We start from the raw sequence: 17,267 nt of genomic DNA, 5'->3' as shown, positions 1-17,267 counted from the left end.
TGTGTGTGTGTGTGTGTGTGTGTGTGTGTGTGTGTGTGTATATATATCCAGTTAAAAGAAAAAACAAAAATGGAGATAAGGAAGTTAACAATTCATCATCATCATCATTTAACATCCGTTGTCCATGCTGGACAGTTTGACTAGGGCTGGTAAGCTGGAAGGCTGCACCAGCCTCCAGTCTGATTTGCCGTGGTCTTCTACGGCTGGATGCCCTTCCTAACGCCAACCACTCCTAGAGTGTAATGGGTGCTTTTACATGCCATTTGTTTGACACTGTTATCTGCCACAACTGCGATTTTGCTCAGCTTGATAGGTCTTCTTCTCAAGCACGACATAAGGCCTTTGGTCTCGGTCATTGCCAATTATTTATTATTAACAAATTGATCATCAACGTTTCTTACAGCTGTTTCAATTAACACTCAATAATTTAATTACAAATTTAGACATTAAATTTGCATTTATGTGACATGAGCATAATTTCATCAGAGAAAAAAGATGTACCTCAAGATGTTATATTTGGACCTATCACTTCATTTCAGCATACACACAAACATACACACATACATCATCATCAAGTATATTTTCCATGATATTGTCCTTGGACACATCGGATCTTATCAAGTAGTCCTACAAATGCCAGCAGAACATGGCCATTAAATTATGTGCGTATGTGTGTCTGTCTGTCAGATTGTCTAATGATGTCTCAGCTAGCTGAAACTTTAAAGTCACTGTCAATGCTATACTTGTTAAAGAATAATAAATCTGCATTCTATAAAAGCATGGAGTAATCCTTCAGATTAATGTAAAATTGTTTTTATAATTGAACATAAAAACAAACATCAAAAGATATATATATATTATATAGTGTCTGTTGATAACAAGTTAGCTTCTCAACCAAATGGTTCTGGGTTCAGTCCCACTATATGGATGTCACCTTGGGCAAACGTCTTCAGTTATGTAGCCTGTCTGACCAAAAGCTTGTGGGCAGATTTGGTAGAGGGAAACTGCAGGAAGCCCATTGTATATATATATGTGTGTGTGTGTATTATTATATTAGCTGGCCCCATGCCATCAAAAATGATGGCTAATTGTAGCATTTTATAGTGTCTTCTACTATAGCCTCGAGCCAACCAAAGCCTTGTGAGTAGATTTGGTAGATGGAAACTGATAGAAGCTTGTTGTATATATATATGTATATGTTTGTCCCCCATCACCACCATCGCTTGACAACCGATGCTAGTATGTTTACATACCAGTAACTTAGCGGTTCAGCAAAAGATGTCGATAGAAAAGTACTGAGATTACAAAGAGTAAGTCCTAGGGTCAATTAGTTCGACTGAAGGTGGTGCTCCAGCATGGTCGCAGTCGAATGACAAACAAGTAAAAGAATTAAAAAAATACATACATACATACATACACACACACACACACACACTAACTCAGTAATTTTCTTTCATTAGTGCTTAGCAATCATTTCTCGTAATTTTTCTGTAGACCAATAGAGAATTCATCAGAATGTTACTGTCTGACAGTATGAAAGCTGGAATATGATTGAAGTATCTATAAAACATGACATTACTATTTAAGCAGTTTTAACAATGTCCAATGTCATTCAAAAATGTCACACATACTCCTTCTTGAAGCAGTCAAGGAAGGTAGAAATCCTGAAATATATGTATTTATTGTTATTATGCACAAGTATGGTGCAGAGATAAAATGTATAATCGCATTTCCTCTGGCTCTTCATGTTCTGGGTTCAAATTCCTCCAAGGTTGACTAAGTACCAGTTGAGCACCAGGGTTCATGTAACCAACTAACCCTTGCCATAAAATTTCGACCTTTGTGCAATATAATACTAGAAAGGATCTTTGTGAGCTGTTGTTATTACTGTTTAGCTTCAAATCAATCTTGATTGATCAGATCAATAACCAAAGATATTCTAACCATGACCACATCATTTTCATGGATCAGTGTGTCCTATTTCTTGAAGACAGTAGGGCAAAGTCTGTTTTGAAAGAGATTTAACTTTTATTTCTAGCAGATTGAGCAACCACGTAGTGTCCTAGTCAGCATGTAATACATGATTATCAACGTGGAACATACACGCATTTGTATAATTATACATGACAAGTGAGTTGTATGTATATGTAAACACACACATATATATATATATACAGGGTGTCCACAATGTCTGGGTACATGGGGATTAACACATACTTTAAGAAATTATTGTTGCTTATATTTAATTGTTTATGTTATGATTTTATTTACTCCATGTACCCAGACCTTGTGGACACCCTGAATAATACATACAACTGCTCCATACAAAAACAGCATCTAAATGCCCTCTGCCTACCCAGCCTGAGACAAATTCTGAATATCAAATAGACCAATAACGAGGTTCCGAACTCACATGCAGAAACCCTGCCTTCACATCTTCCTGCAACAATGATGCCTCCATTGGCTGGGTCGTGTATACCACATGTCAAAAGGGAGGATCCCAAAAGACCTAGTACATGGTAAACTGACCTCCAGCAAGAGAAACACAAGGATGACTTCCATCTTTGTTTCAAAGCTGTTTGCAAGAGTAACATGAAGTCTCGTCTTTACAGGGATGCTAAAAAGTGGGAAGATATTGCTGATGATTGTTTCTCTTGGATGTGGGAACTAAACAAGGGTTGAAAAAGATGAGAGGAGAGGCCGATGATTGCTAATGAAGAAATGCATATTCAAAGTAAATGTAGCACCAAGACATGCATAGCAAACAGAGCCTTCAAGTGTAGACTCTGCAGCTGGGACTACCACTCATATATGGCTCTCTACAATCACAGCAAATGCCATTCTGCCAACAAGGCCAGGATCATAAGATTTTCCAGGTATAGATTCATAGTCTTACAAGTCTAACGGATGCTTCCCTCCATATATACATATATGAGGTATAGTCAAAAAGTATCTGACCTTGATTTTTTTTTTGTGCACAAAATATTAATAATGCATGAGCAAAATCTGCATGGGTATTAGGTGGCTGCATCCTTCCTGAGCATGCACAAAAATTTTCGTGTCTGTAGGTTGCGCCATTTGCCCACAGTGACATGAAGAGTGTGCTGTGGAATTTTTCTTTTTGAGCCAAGATGACCAAGTGCATTGAGCAAAGATACTGCATCAAATTCTGCCAAAAACTTGGTGACACGCAAGCCCCAGACTATCGGGAAGATTCAGAAGGCTTTTGGAGATGATGCTATGGGAAAAAACACAAATAAAGGAGTGGTACAACCAGTTCAAAGATGGCTGCACCTGAGTGGACAGTGAGCCATGTTGTGGCAGACCACTGACTAACAGAAATGACAAAATGATTGCAAAGGTTTGAGGAATAGTCTATGAAGATCGTTCTGTAACTATTGAGGAGATTGTTGCCAAAGTTGGAATCAGCCATGGGTCAGTTCAATCAATTATAACAGAAGATTTGTGCATGAAGAGGGTGTTGGCCAAATTTGTACCAAAGTTGCTGTCTGACCAGCAGAAAGAAAACAGAAAGGAAATCATTGCAATCACCAGTTGCCGTTGATTTTACCGTATTTTCTGGCATACAAATCAATGTGGAATATTCAAAGATCATCACTACCATTCTAATCCTGTTGCATTTCACATGAGATTTTTAATCCTCCAAAATCATCTTCGTGTGTAAGTTGACCTAATTTTATCAACTCTAAATTTTGGTCTGAAAAACTCAAATTGTATGCTGGAAAATAGAGTATCAGATATATATATAAGACAGAAGAGTGCAATTTTAAAGAGATTTAGCTGCTATTTCTAACCGACCGAGTGGCCATGTAAAGGTTTCCTTCATTAGTTCATGCATACATAATTTTCCAGCATACAAGTCAACATAGTATGTAGTGTAAACATGTGTAAAACATTCAAACATCATTATCTTTCCAAATTCTGCTGCATTTCACATAGAATTTTTGGTCCACCAAAGTTGTCTTGGTGCATAAGTCAACTTGCCATTTTTTGACTTCAAATTTTGGTCAGCAAAATTCTACTTCTATGCCAGAAAATATGGTATAACTACTTGATCAGGACAAAAGGAAAGTACCTCTGACCCTTTACAAGGCCTCTGAGACTGGTGAGAGGTGGAAGGATGGTATCCTCAAACTAAAAACTTGATCCAACTAGCTGCAACAAGCATGACTGTGTGGTAAGTAGCTTGGTTCCCAACCACATGGTTCTGGATTCAGCCCCACTGTGTGGCACCTTGGGCAAGGGTTTTCTACTATAGCGTCAGCCCAACCAAAACCTTGTGAGTGGATCTGCTAGAAGGAAGCTGAAAGAAGCCCATCGTGTGTGTGTGTGTGTGCCAGTCTTTGTCCATCACCACCACCACTTGACAACCAGTGATGTGCTTACGTCCCTGTAACTTAGCAGTTCAGCATAAGAGATCAATGGAATAAGTACCCGACTTTATAAAAAAAAATGTACTGGGTCAATTAGTTCCTCTAAAATTCTTCAAGGTGGTGCTCCGGTCAAGATGGTGGCTGCAGTCTAATGACTGAAACAAAATTTACTTGGAAACAAACGAGGATTGGCGACAGAAAGGGCATCTGACCATAGAAAATCTGCCTCAACAAATTCCGCTTGACCCATGAAATCACAGAAAAGTGGACGCTAAAACGATGATGACGACGATGATGATGAGACAGACAGATCTTAGCCTTGCTAACCAAGTAAAATCTACTTCGTTAAAAAGATCTAATAAGGCTGAAACATGCCCATTACTTCCACCAGCTGGCTTTAAAAATCAGTCCAAAGGTTTCGATCTCCTGATCTTATTGAAGATAACCTCTTGTTTGTTTTGTAAATTTTAAACACACTCCAAAGAGGGTTTTTGTTCGCAAATTGTATGGTTAATGGTAGTTGATCGAAGTTTATCAACTCATCATATTACATGTGTAACACCCTACAATACTCGTTGAAGGGAATGTCCCGCTGCACAAGCTGTAGGTTAAAACGTTGCAATATGTTAATATTAATCTGGTGTCGGTGTGAAGTTTGAAGAGAAAATGATTGACAGTTTTACACTTGCAAGCCACTCGCAACTCATAGACATCATTGCCGTAAACGCGCGCGCGCGCGCGCGAGAGAGAGAGAGAGAGAGAGAGAGAGAGAGAGAGAGAGAGAGAGAGAGAGAGAGAGAGAGAGAGAGAGAGAGAGAGAGAGAGAGAAAGAGAGAGAGAGAGAGACAGAGAGAGAGAGAGACAGAGAGAGAGAGACATGTAGAGACAGAGACAAACAGAGACAGAGAGGGAGATGGGGAGAAAGAGAGAGAGACAGACAAAGGGGAGAGGGAGAGAGGAGCAGGCAGAGATAGAAAAGAAAGTATGCACGTGTGCGTGCTTGTCCTGTTTTAATGCCATGTGCTGTTTTTATGCGCGAGTGTTTTGTCATAGATGAGTTAACATTGTGAATAATTTTTATTAAAAAAAAAAACACACACCGATCCGTATTTTATTGCTCAGGAGTTTTTTGACTGCGGAATATTCAACCTTCCTGCCATCAGCTGTCGATAGGATAGAGGAAAGGAGCGCAAAGATATCAGAACCTTCCCATGGTATCGCTCCCTCTAACGGTGCCATAGCAGCATTGATGCTACCAACGAATGTCTAGGAATGCCTAAGCAGGGTTTTCTGGCCCACAAGCATTTTTTCCCTTCTTCCTCATCCGTGCAGCAACTGCAAAACTACAAGAAGCCGCAACAAGTCAACAACTACCCCGTACCTTCCCTCCTCTCTTTATGTATGTGTATGTGAATATATATATATAATCGTTAGTTCGACAAAATATATCCTGTCTCGCCTATAGCTCATCGGGAACTATTTTTATTCACACTCAGATTTATCTGAATATTTCACTCTAAGTGACAGGACAAGGCTTCTTTTTGAATTTCTCATAATAATAATAATAATAATATAATAATAATAATCACAAAGCCAGTAGTTTCGAGGGAGAATGGAAGTCGGGTGAAAGTAAAGAATACGTACACCCCAGGGATTTTGTTACGCCGAAAACGGGTGGTGTGTGTATTCTTTACCTCCGCCTCTAAGTCGATTACATTGACTCCAATGTTCAACCGGTACTTTATTGTATCGACCTCGAAAGAAACAAAGGCAAAGTCAGCCTCGACCGAATCTGAACTCAGAACGTAAAGACGGACGAAATGCTGCCAAGCATTTTGCCCGGAACGGCAACGATTCTGCCAGCTCGCCACTATAGGCACAAGGCCAGAAATTTATGGGAAGCGGGGTTGGTCGACCACATCGAATACACTCATCGATTTCCATGTATGAGCGATCAGTCGTACAATCAACTCGACTTAGTCATCGAATTCGCGTGGGAAGTGATTGAGTATTGATCAGACACGTGTACCCTAAGCGAAATTTTCAGCGTGATACAGTGTGACAAGGTTGGCCCTTCGAATTATAAATAAAAATGCATCCGACGAGGTTTCTTTTACGCAGTTAACCATCTACCCAATTTTATTCACAAAGTTTGAGTAGGCTATGAAAAAATATATATAATAAAAGGAATATACAAAAGATGCCTTACAGTGGAATCGAAACCAAGACCACATGGATGCGAAGCTATACCTGATACACATACACAAATATCATAGCACATACATCAGATACGCGTGCATCACAAGCGTACATGAATACAGTATGTACATCAGAGGTATAGTCGCATTACATAAGCGGAGATATCACACAGTATACGCTCGTCATATGTGTGTGTGTCTGTGCGTGTGCACCGATGGATCCTTCGTCGATTTAGACGATGACCATTTCAGATTTTCAATGAACATTAAATGCTCATTGCTAACCTAACGTGTAACTATCTACCTGACCGAGTATTCCACAAACGTGTGTCGTTGACGTAATCCTCAGGCCAAATCAGCGTGACATGATACGTAACAACGCCGGACCTTTAAATTTTAGGTTAAGGTTAGTTCAACCGACGGACATCCGTTCAATTTTCTCACAACCCTAATTTCAGTCACAACGACTGGGTGAACAAACACTATAGGCACCATAAGCACAGATATTATATATTATCACTCACAACATTACTCATCATAAATATATACATCTGAGGTCCAGGCACTGCGGATATCAGCACAGATATCACACAGCATATATATATATACATACATACATACATATATATACAAACAGCCGAGGCACTTAAACCTATATTACATAAGTAGGCACACCTATCACACTGTATACACATTAGTAAGTATATATATATATACTCACAGAAGTATTTGATATCACTCAGAGCATCATGTGTATATATATATATATATATATGAGAGGTATACGCATTACATAAGAGATATTACACAGTGTACACTTATAATCACAAATATACATGCGCCAACACACGCAGATGCTCATCACAAACATTGTTATACATACATTACCAGGCACAAACGTATGACATGAACATATCACATACAAAACGTATATGTACACTCACCACTGACATACACCGGAGACATTTTTAATTAAGTTTTATGAAACAATTTTATAGAATAAGGATTACTAGCGTCATTTTTAAAGATCTTGTTTTGTTACTACTAAAAAGCAACTCATCTTCCTCATCTTTTTTTTCATGTCAGTATTTATATATAAGAATATATATTCTCATTAAAAGTTATACAACTATAATAACCTGTGTTTCTTGCGACTAGCGCTGGCTAGCTGGATGCATGTCCTTTTGTGGTTGGTATAAATGATACAAGAAAAATCAAATTTTAGCGTCAGAATATATATACATGTATGTATGCGTGTATATATATGGTATATATATATATATATATATATATATATATATATATATATAGTTCATCAGAGATGGTAACCTTATTAGTAATTTCGCGTTCATCTTACTACTAATTAACTAACCACAAAGCGGTCATTTAGTAACATTTATCGCAGGAAAAGATAGAAGTTCCATGAAGAAAGGAAGCAACAAAACAGATAGCTAGTCAGAAAACTTCAAGGTTAATCGGAGAAAAAAGAATGAAGGAACAGAGAGAGAAAGAGAAAAATTATTCTCATCGTTTTGGGCAGAGAAAGTTACATTGCTTTGACATTTTTCAAATGTCATCTCTATAGCAGCATATATTTTCACTTAATACATACATGAACGAGTAATACATGAGAAAAGGCTCATTTCACTGATGTTTTCGTTATATCAACGATCTTCCTAGATTCAAGATTTAATAGACACACACACACGCACACACAGGGATTCATACATTTTACACTTACACAAATACACGCACATACACGTGCGTGCGTATGTGTGTAAATGATTTAAAAAGCTGGTGCGGTGTGTTATAAAGGGAAGTCTTCGGGCTTAAAAAGAGATCTTGATTAAGCAAGCGACTAGGTTTCTTTTTGTGACGATGTCAAGATAGGCACAAAAAAGAAAAGCCACAAAAGATAGAGCAAAGCTACATACACACACACACACACAAGTATATATATATATATATATATATATATACATGTATGTATGTAATGTATTTATGTACGCGTATAGCTAGATAACTAGGCATGATGTGTGTGCGTGTATGATGAATATATCTGTGTCTGCGTGTACGTGTGTGTCTAAAACAGGACTGTATTTGTAGGAACGACCATAAAAACTAACAGAAACCAAACAAGATATATACATACTTATACATACACACACATATGTGCGTATAGGAGAGATAGCTGTTGCAGTTGTCAAAAGAAAAAACCCCACATCGGAGTGAATAAATAAATTTAATTAAAATAAAATAGAATAAATAAAATAAGAGGCAGACAGAAAGAGAAGCTGCTATATGGACGGACCGAAGGAGAAATAGAAAGTAAGATTTTTTTGAAAAAAGGGATATAGTGAAAAATTATATATTTGCGTTGTTGATGGAGAAGTGTGAGATAAAAAGACAGCTATAATATGATATATTATTATATTACATTATAGCATGGCATGGCATCGTAGCAGAAGCCGGTTGGGACGAATGCGGTGAACGTGGTGTTGGTGTATCTGGCATGAAAAGCTTCTAGTCCAAAATAGAAGATTTGCTATTTATCACACAAACATTTCAACATAGGAAATCGACAATAAAAGAAAAACAGGAACTATGGCTAAAAAGAGAGATTGTGTTAGATTATGGTGATTATAAGTTGAAACAGATATATTTTGTGCGATGAAATTAATAAAACTAACGCAACCCCCAAGTTCGGTTTTCGAAGTGTTTGAAATAGGCTCCATGCTACTACAGAAAGAGAATTTTCGTGGGGAGCCCACCCACCTTTGTGGTTGCTCGTCATGTTAGAAATAACAGCCAAATCGCTCTCATATAACATCATCTTACCGCCTTAAATACGGGGAAGAGATTGATTAGATAAATGTACGATAAAAAGACAGGATAGTTCTCGTTGGAATGGAATGCCTTTCATCATAGATCTGCCTAATCGGGATTGTCCGAAGGCTAAACGACAACAGCAATGTCATGTATGCACAATCATTATTATTTTAGTCTTTAAAATGTTATGTCGACCTCCCAAGCTTAACCTCCGACTAACCAGACTTATAATCAACCCAACATATCTTTTCCCCCCTTTTCTTTTTAAGACATAGGGTGTGACTTTAAGGAGACTGGCTGCCATTTCTAACAGGTCGAGCACCCGCATAAACACTCCCTTAATACGGTTAAGTTGGTTGCACAGTTACATACATATACATATATACTATGTACGTATGTATATTTAAAATGGAAAATGCATTTACCTGAAAAAATGTTTGTTCTTCACTCGGTTACTGTCTTTTTTTTTCCCAAGCAATTCCGGGTAAACAAAAAAAAAAACTTAAGCAGTACTGTTAAGTGTGGAGAGATTTAAAGAAAGATATATATATATATATGTGTGTGTGTATATATATATATATATATATATTTATAAAATTTCCGTTTACATTTAAATTTAAAAAAAAAAAGAGGGAAAGAAAGAAGGACAGATAGAGAAAGTGTATAAATTTAGCGTTATTAGGAGAAAAAGTAGTAGGTTGTAGAATAGAAGGAAAGAGACTGCTAAAATAACGCTACCGATAGACCAGCAGAGCTCGCTGCTGCTGTTGCAACTACGATATTGCTACTACTATTATTACTAATAATACTATGATTAGTAGTAGTAGCAGTATATACTACTCTTACTACTACTACAACCACTACTACTACTACTATCAAAGGGGATGGACTGGGGGAAAGAAAAAATGCAGTAGAATATACTACGAGCGTGAACTGCCGCTACACACACACATACATACATGACCACGCACACACATAAGTATGTTAGTGTGTGTGTATTTGTATATATATATATATATTTATTTATTTATTTATCTGTTTATTTATTTATCAAAGAAAGAATTGTATATATTTATGAGTATAGAAATATAAAAAGCATAGGCATGTTGAAAATAATCTGTATGACGTGAAGAAAAAAACTTGTGTGTATATTTGAACTCGTGTGTTTGTGTGTAGAATATACTAACACTAATGTGTGTCTGTATGAACCTATAGATAGGTAGATAGATAGATAGATAGATAGACAAAATGAAAGAGAAAATAGAGTGATGAAGATATAAAAAAAACTGACCAATTAAAGAAGAGAACGCCACGCGTGAACTAGCCAATAAGGACGTCGGTTGTAATAGTTTGCCCAATTAAGTTAGATATGAACAATCAACGGGTGGTATCTGCCGCATATTGTGTCGATACCTGCGCTACTACGTTTGTAAGCAGACAAACTCATTCATTAAAGTCTACAAGAAAAAAAAAAGAAAATTTTGGCAAAGCAAGCTGCTGTTATTACTTTGTGTATTCTAAACCAACCATATCATTTATGTTATGTTTATAGAAGTACTTAGTTCATACACCAATGAATTAATATTCGTCATATATTTAATGAAGACTCATGTATGCATGTATGTACATACACGTGTGTGTATGTATGTATTGAGTCACAGCTGGTCGCGTTGATTAAGTGTATCGGACAACCGTTTGCGTCCTGTACTGTGTCTTGACCAAGGCAACTCATTAGAGATCTCACTGCTTCCATTTACATAGGTGTAAATAGATACTGATTAACATATGAAAGGAAATAACTATTTAATCAGCAGTGAAAGTGAATAGGGTATTGTATAATTAACGGATGTTTTGGTAGGCTTGCAATATTGAATTCGACTCCAGCTACAGACCATCTCTTGACAAAGAAAAATGGTATAAATCGCTCCAGCACATCGGGTACTTTTAGATCAGAATACTTCGGTGTCAATCTGCTTTTTCATCGTATTACAAGCAAACATTCACCCGCCACTATCTAAGGGAATTATCCTACTCGCCTTTGAAGAATTCCATAAGACTAAACTGTCAGTCATGTAAGCTCCCGATTAGCTGCGTCTGCGACTGATTTCAGTTCTTAAATGAAGTCATTTAATTTCTTATACTTCCTAACGTCCTTGGGGAATGTATGAACGCTGTGTTATTACATTTTTTTACACCGAAAACGAAATCTTGCAGCTACGAAGAATTAGAGTTTGTTGGAACCTATTTTACAAAATCGCTTGCTTTCAACATACGTTTATATTAATAAATCTTCTACATCGTTTATACAACAAACTAACCAAACTTGTTCATCGAAGGATTAGAGAGATTTCTGAAAAAAGTAAATTTTCTGCCTCGAGTCGGCTCCTCAATGAGGCAAATTGGAAGATGCTATGGAACACACCAGTAGCTGTAGGACAATTCAAGAATTATATTGGTATCAATTCGCGTGATGTATTTTTAACAGATGTCAACTAGGAATGATTGTCACTTTTGTGTGTCACCAATAAAACAGATTTAATGATTCATAAGTTTTATTTATTCTGGTTTACAGGCCGATAAATCAACAGGAAACACAAATTTCTGCTAACAACGTTTAATTGTACGAAGCAGGTAAAACAAATACAACATCCTCACGTTCATATTTCAGCAGCATCTGATATTGTGAATTTGGAACGCAAAATCTTTGCTTAGAATACTTTTCTGGATTATGGTAGTTGTCATCACTTTCGTTCATTTTATCGACCAATGCAACATAATAATGCACCTTTTTCTTTTCTGCGCGCAAATTACTGCGTTTGATGGTTTGCAGTTTGTTGACCGTCAGTTCGTTCTTCCTAATTCGATACAATGTCAGGAGAAGCATTATTCTCTTCATTGTAGTCTTGCTATCAGCTTCCTGTGTAGAATCTTCAACAAATTTCCTTGCAGCTGTTGGTGTCTTGTTTCCTGAATGATTTTATGGGTCTCTTCTCGGCCCATAACGGTTTGCGATTGCTCAGAAATATTCTTCCTGTTGTTCTCCCAGATTTTCTCCCACCTTTTTGTTTTCTTGGGTCAATTTTAGTGAAAGGTTTGATATCCTCTCGCGTTAAGAGACCTGTATCAGTTGGTCCTGGCTGATTGATGTTGCAACATTTTGCGTTAACGTAGCAAGTACTAAGAGAATACCCACCTTTTTTTTTTTGCCTGGTTTACAATTAACGTGTGCCACAAAATGCTTCGTTGAAGTGGAAAATTTTCTACAGTTATCCACCCTGAGTTATATGCCACACTGATACACCACCGTGGTACACCATGAAGAAAATGGTTCTCAAATGAATTCGAGAAAATACAAGTCTAAGAGGAACAGTGTTCCCTGTAGCACTGATTACACTATGTCCACACTCTCTGGTGCTACGGCTCCAAACTATTTGTCCATTTTTCTTCAGCTATGATTATTCCTGGCCTATACACTGTCGTACTTTCGTCAAGATTTCAAGCGTTACCTTGAGTGAAGCTATCTCTCCGAAGAACAGATTCATTCTTATTGAAAAAAGTGAGTCACGTTATGATGACTAAAGCCGGTTGTGATCCAGGGATGAAACTTCGTGTATCCTCAATGAAATGTTTTCATATTTCTTGAGAAAATGATGCAACCGATCTGGGCTTGCACGATCATTCTTCATCCAAAAGAGTGATGTCTTCTAATGAAGTCGACTCATATTTCAATGCTAGACTCCTGAACACCTTTTAATTTTAAGTTCTACATGTCTGATGTACTTGTTATAGTGGAGTTAGTTTAAACATATTCCATGACCCTTTTCGTCATGTTCAAACTTAGCCCCTCGTAGTCGTGATTTTAACATATGTAGTGTACTTCTCTATTCCGGTTACTTTCTACTAAACAATCAGATCATAAAAATAGTCATTGTTGACTTCAATATATACTAAACAATTTTATACGCTTGAAAAGCTTCTGCTTCGACTTGACACCGATATGGCTGAAAGAGTAAGAGGCTCACGCAAGACAGCGACACAGTCTTCACCAGAATTTTTGCTTCTGCTGAGAAAGAGGGGTTTTAACTTAACCCACTAACACAACTCTCCATACACTCTCTGCCATCTTAACTACTATAGAATGTGGGTGAGCTACTTGCAACCTGAGCTCATGAATTTGTTTTCGATCCCCGAATGTAGTCTATTTCCAAACACTTTCTTTTTTTTAATATAAAGACTTTTAAAACACTTTATTTATACTTAAATATATGCATAAGAGTGAGAAGAAGAAGAAAAAAACAAAAACAATTCACCATCTAAGGTTGAAAAATTGGGAGCGCTGGGAAACCTCTCTAATGACTTTTGAGGCACGTTGCTGAGGGTGATGGCGAGGTCCATGTGCTGGAACAACCAAGCGCTCTCACGAGCTTCACCAATTACCTCTGCTAGGCGAGCTGCCAGTGAAGACAGGAATCTCGCAGTCAGTGGTCGGAACCCACCAAACGTCTCGAACGCCACAGGGATGGAAAATATATTTGGCCGACAGATCGCGCTACTTCAGGATTTTGTTCTGCTGTGGATCTCGTCCTGGGCGCAGCATCCAGGATGTGAGAAGCAAAAGAGTCGTTAACTGTGACGTCCCAGACAAGGCATCTGCCTCTCGACTAAGGGCACAGGTTGAGGCCGTCAGGTCTTTTCCCATCACATCTGGACAACCCAGATGGTTCGAAGATGGAGGGAATGTTTGCCCGGGCCAAACTCCTCTTGAGTATAAGGTTTAACTCCGTGTGACCCACGAAGCGACCAGCATTTAGGCGGCGGCAAGGTCATATTCAATTTTCTTTCTCAATAAAAAGTCATTGAAAGTAAACTATTGTAAACGATATGCATATATTATACATTATAGGTGTGGTGCGACCAAACACCACAATAGGTCACCAACTTGAGACGCAACAAGTTTTGGTGTAACATTAACCTTGCATGTATCGTGAACCGCGCGAAACGATATGCTTCCTGAATGAAATTGCTGAAATAGATTATTATATTCTAATTTGAAAAAAGATGCATGGCAGACATTGCTTTGTTGCAGTTTTTACCCCAGGTCAACCCTGATCGAGCAGACAAACCCATTAGCGAATGCATTTCAAGCGACGTCATTACTGTCTGTGTTTTCAGACGCGGTATATCTAATAATATCCTTTATGTTTTAAGATGGTATTGTCAGTGTCGTCTTAAGACATGAACACGCTAGGCAATTGCTCAGAGGAGGAAATGGAGCACAGGTCTAGTAAACAATTTTAATCTGTTTATGCTGTGGTTTACTATCAGTAAATACTCAAGGGTCTCGTGCACTGGTTTACTCGGAAGCCTATAATGTTGTTAAGACGGCTCTGGGTTTTGTGTGATTTGAGAAAGATCTTGCTGCTATTTCTAGCTGGTCGAGCGACGACTTAGTGTTCTGAAAGTAGGCAACACTGCTTACCTAAACGGGAACATGGAAAATTTTATGTGGGTACTGGAGATGAAAATGGGAGGTAGTGGGGAGCAATAGATGCAGTTATACAGTTTTTTTTTTCCGGTTTTAATATAAACTTTAACAATAATAATGACTTCGAAATGTAAATAAGTACAAAGCAAAATTGAATAGGCATAGCTGTACAGTTGTACCCCTCCCCACTCTTTGTTTCCTCATAACTTTCAGAAAAAGTGGATATATTTTAATGAAACTTTCAGGTGATGTAAATTACTAGCTTTTAAGCTAGTACATATATATATATATATATATACAGTATTATATATCCATTATGGCCAATCTTACCAATTGGTTTCACACAAGGAGTTCAACAAGTGTTAGGTAACAATGTGATTATGTAACCCTCTGCTCTTCAGAGGTATCCATTATGCAATGAAATATGGCAAATATATACATGATGTATATATACAGGGCTGGCCCTAGGGTTGCTGGTGGCCTGGGCAAGCTGAACTTCGGCACGTACAAGCTGATGATTGTGGAAATTTCCCTGGTCTTTGTCATGCTGTCTTTGGTGCCACTGAGCACATGGCATCCCCTAGCATGTGACACCCCCTAGCATATGGCACCTCCTAGCACATGGCGCCCCGGGTGACTGCCCAAGATGTTGCTACCTTGAGCCGGCCCTGTATGTGTGTGTGTGTGTGTAGCTTAGTAACCATTTTTGGCGACAATGTCATACCATATGGGAAAGTAGTACTTTGCAGATATTTTCAAACAACTGTTGAAACTGTGGACGGCATCTTCCATATTAGTATGATGGCCCAATCCGTATCACAACACGGAGTTAACTTTATCTCCTTCATTCTTATCTTCATTTCATAATTGTCTGTTGTTCCTGAATAGTGAATGAATTTCCTTCTGTGCCAGATGTAATGTATCTCTCACAAGTATGTGTGTGTGTGCGCGCTTGCATGCACACGAATTTGTTTATAATCCTTATCTCTTATCTTTTTTTTTTAACTAAACTCCTTTTTACATTATATATATATATAAAATTATTTTTCCATTTCTTCCTGGTTGAATCTGTGGTCCACTACTTATTTCCGTCCTTTACCTTATCACTTCACCCATTGACCATCCACAAACACTCCACCCCTCCTATTTCATCATTTGCTTAATATATCACTGCCAGGCTTTCCCAACACTCCACTTTATTTATCTGCCACTCTAAGTTTCCTTAATCTCCATGATTAACCTTTTAAAAAACTTACTATCTGATATGTTGTTAAAGTTATTCCTCACTCAGACTGGGCTGTTTCTGAGCAAGACACTTTATTTCACGTTGCTCCAGTTCACTCAGCAGTGGAAATGGGTTGCAATGTCACTGGTGCCAAACTGTATCAGCCCCGTTGCCTTTCCCTTGGATAACATCAGTGGTGCGGAGAGGAGAGGCTGGTATGCATGGGCAACTACATGTGTGTGTGTAGGTAAGTATTGTGCATATGTTTATTTGTATGAACATATAAGGTACACAGACACACATATGAATGGTTAGTAAAAATTATTTATTGGAAAAAGACAAACTTATTTCAAGGTAAAAACAACATCAGTGTACTTGTGCATGTACAATCTAAAACCAGAAGGAAATCAAGGCAGACAACTAATAATTTTAACAAATATTAAGATATAAAACATAGCCAATTTATATCATCATCATCATTGTAATATCTACTTTTCCATGCTTGCATAGATCAAGCACAACTTCGATTGAGGCAGAATCGAACAAAGAATGGTCTGAACATACTTTTGCAGAGAACTACAAACAAAAGACACTGTATGAACACTAAAGCGTTTTGTTCATAATCAGTATTCATATGTCAAGGCATCTCAAGTAGTCCAGACATGCTTTCATGGTGTAGGCACAAAATTCTGTCATTCTGAAGCTATAAAAGTGCTAAATTGAATGAAGAATAAATCAAAGAGAATTTTAAACTATGCAGAAGCATAAAATAGATAATAAAGCTAATATACACACACTTGTGATATCTTATATATGTGTGTGTGTGTGTATACAGATGCATATGCATGCATAAATACATGTTTGTGTATATACATGAAAACATATGTTTATACATATATATGCTTACACGTGTATATATAATATATATACACACACAAACACATGCACACACACACACATGCAAACAAAAGCACGTGCACACACACACACACACACAAATATGTACATATATACACTTTGGCAGCATGAAAAACGTCCATTAAATGCAGATGATGACAAGGGTGATGATGATATGTGTGTATATGTGTGTGTGTGCGTATATATATATATATATATATATATATATATATATATAT

General features: G+C 37.6%; 1 protein-coding gene across 2 annotated transcripts in view; it reads right to left on the bottom strand.

Moving 5' to 3' along the window:
- LOC106879848 (elongation of very long chain fatty acids protein 5) overlaps positions 1–10,228 on the bottom strand; it is a 54,556-nt gene extending 44,328 nt beyond the window's left edge. Inside the window, exon 1 of one of the 2 annotated variants that reach the window (XM_014929562.2) lies at positions 9,847–10,228. The gene's annotated coding sequence lies outside the window, so the exon portion shown is untranslated. The remainder of the gene's footprint in view (positions 1–9,846) is intronic. The other variant, XM_014929563.2, reaches the window with a different exon arrangement.
- Between the last annotated feature and the right edge of the window lie 7,039 nt (positions 10,229–17,267).

The sequence above is a fragment of the Octopus bimaculoides genome, chromosome 23, assembly GCF_001194135.2.
Source record: "Octopus bimaculoides isolate UCB-OBI-ISO-001 chromosome 23, ASM119413v2, whole genome shotgun sequence".
NCBI classification, from domain to species: domain Eukaryota; kingdom Metazoa; phylum Mollusca; class Cephalopoda; order Octopoda; family Octopodidae; genus Octopus; species Octopus bimaculoides.
This window is presented reverse-complemented; position numbering and strand designations above follow the sequence as displayed.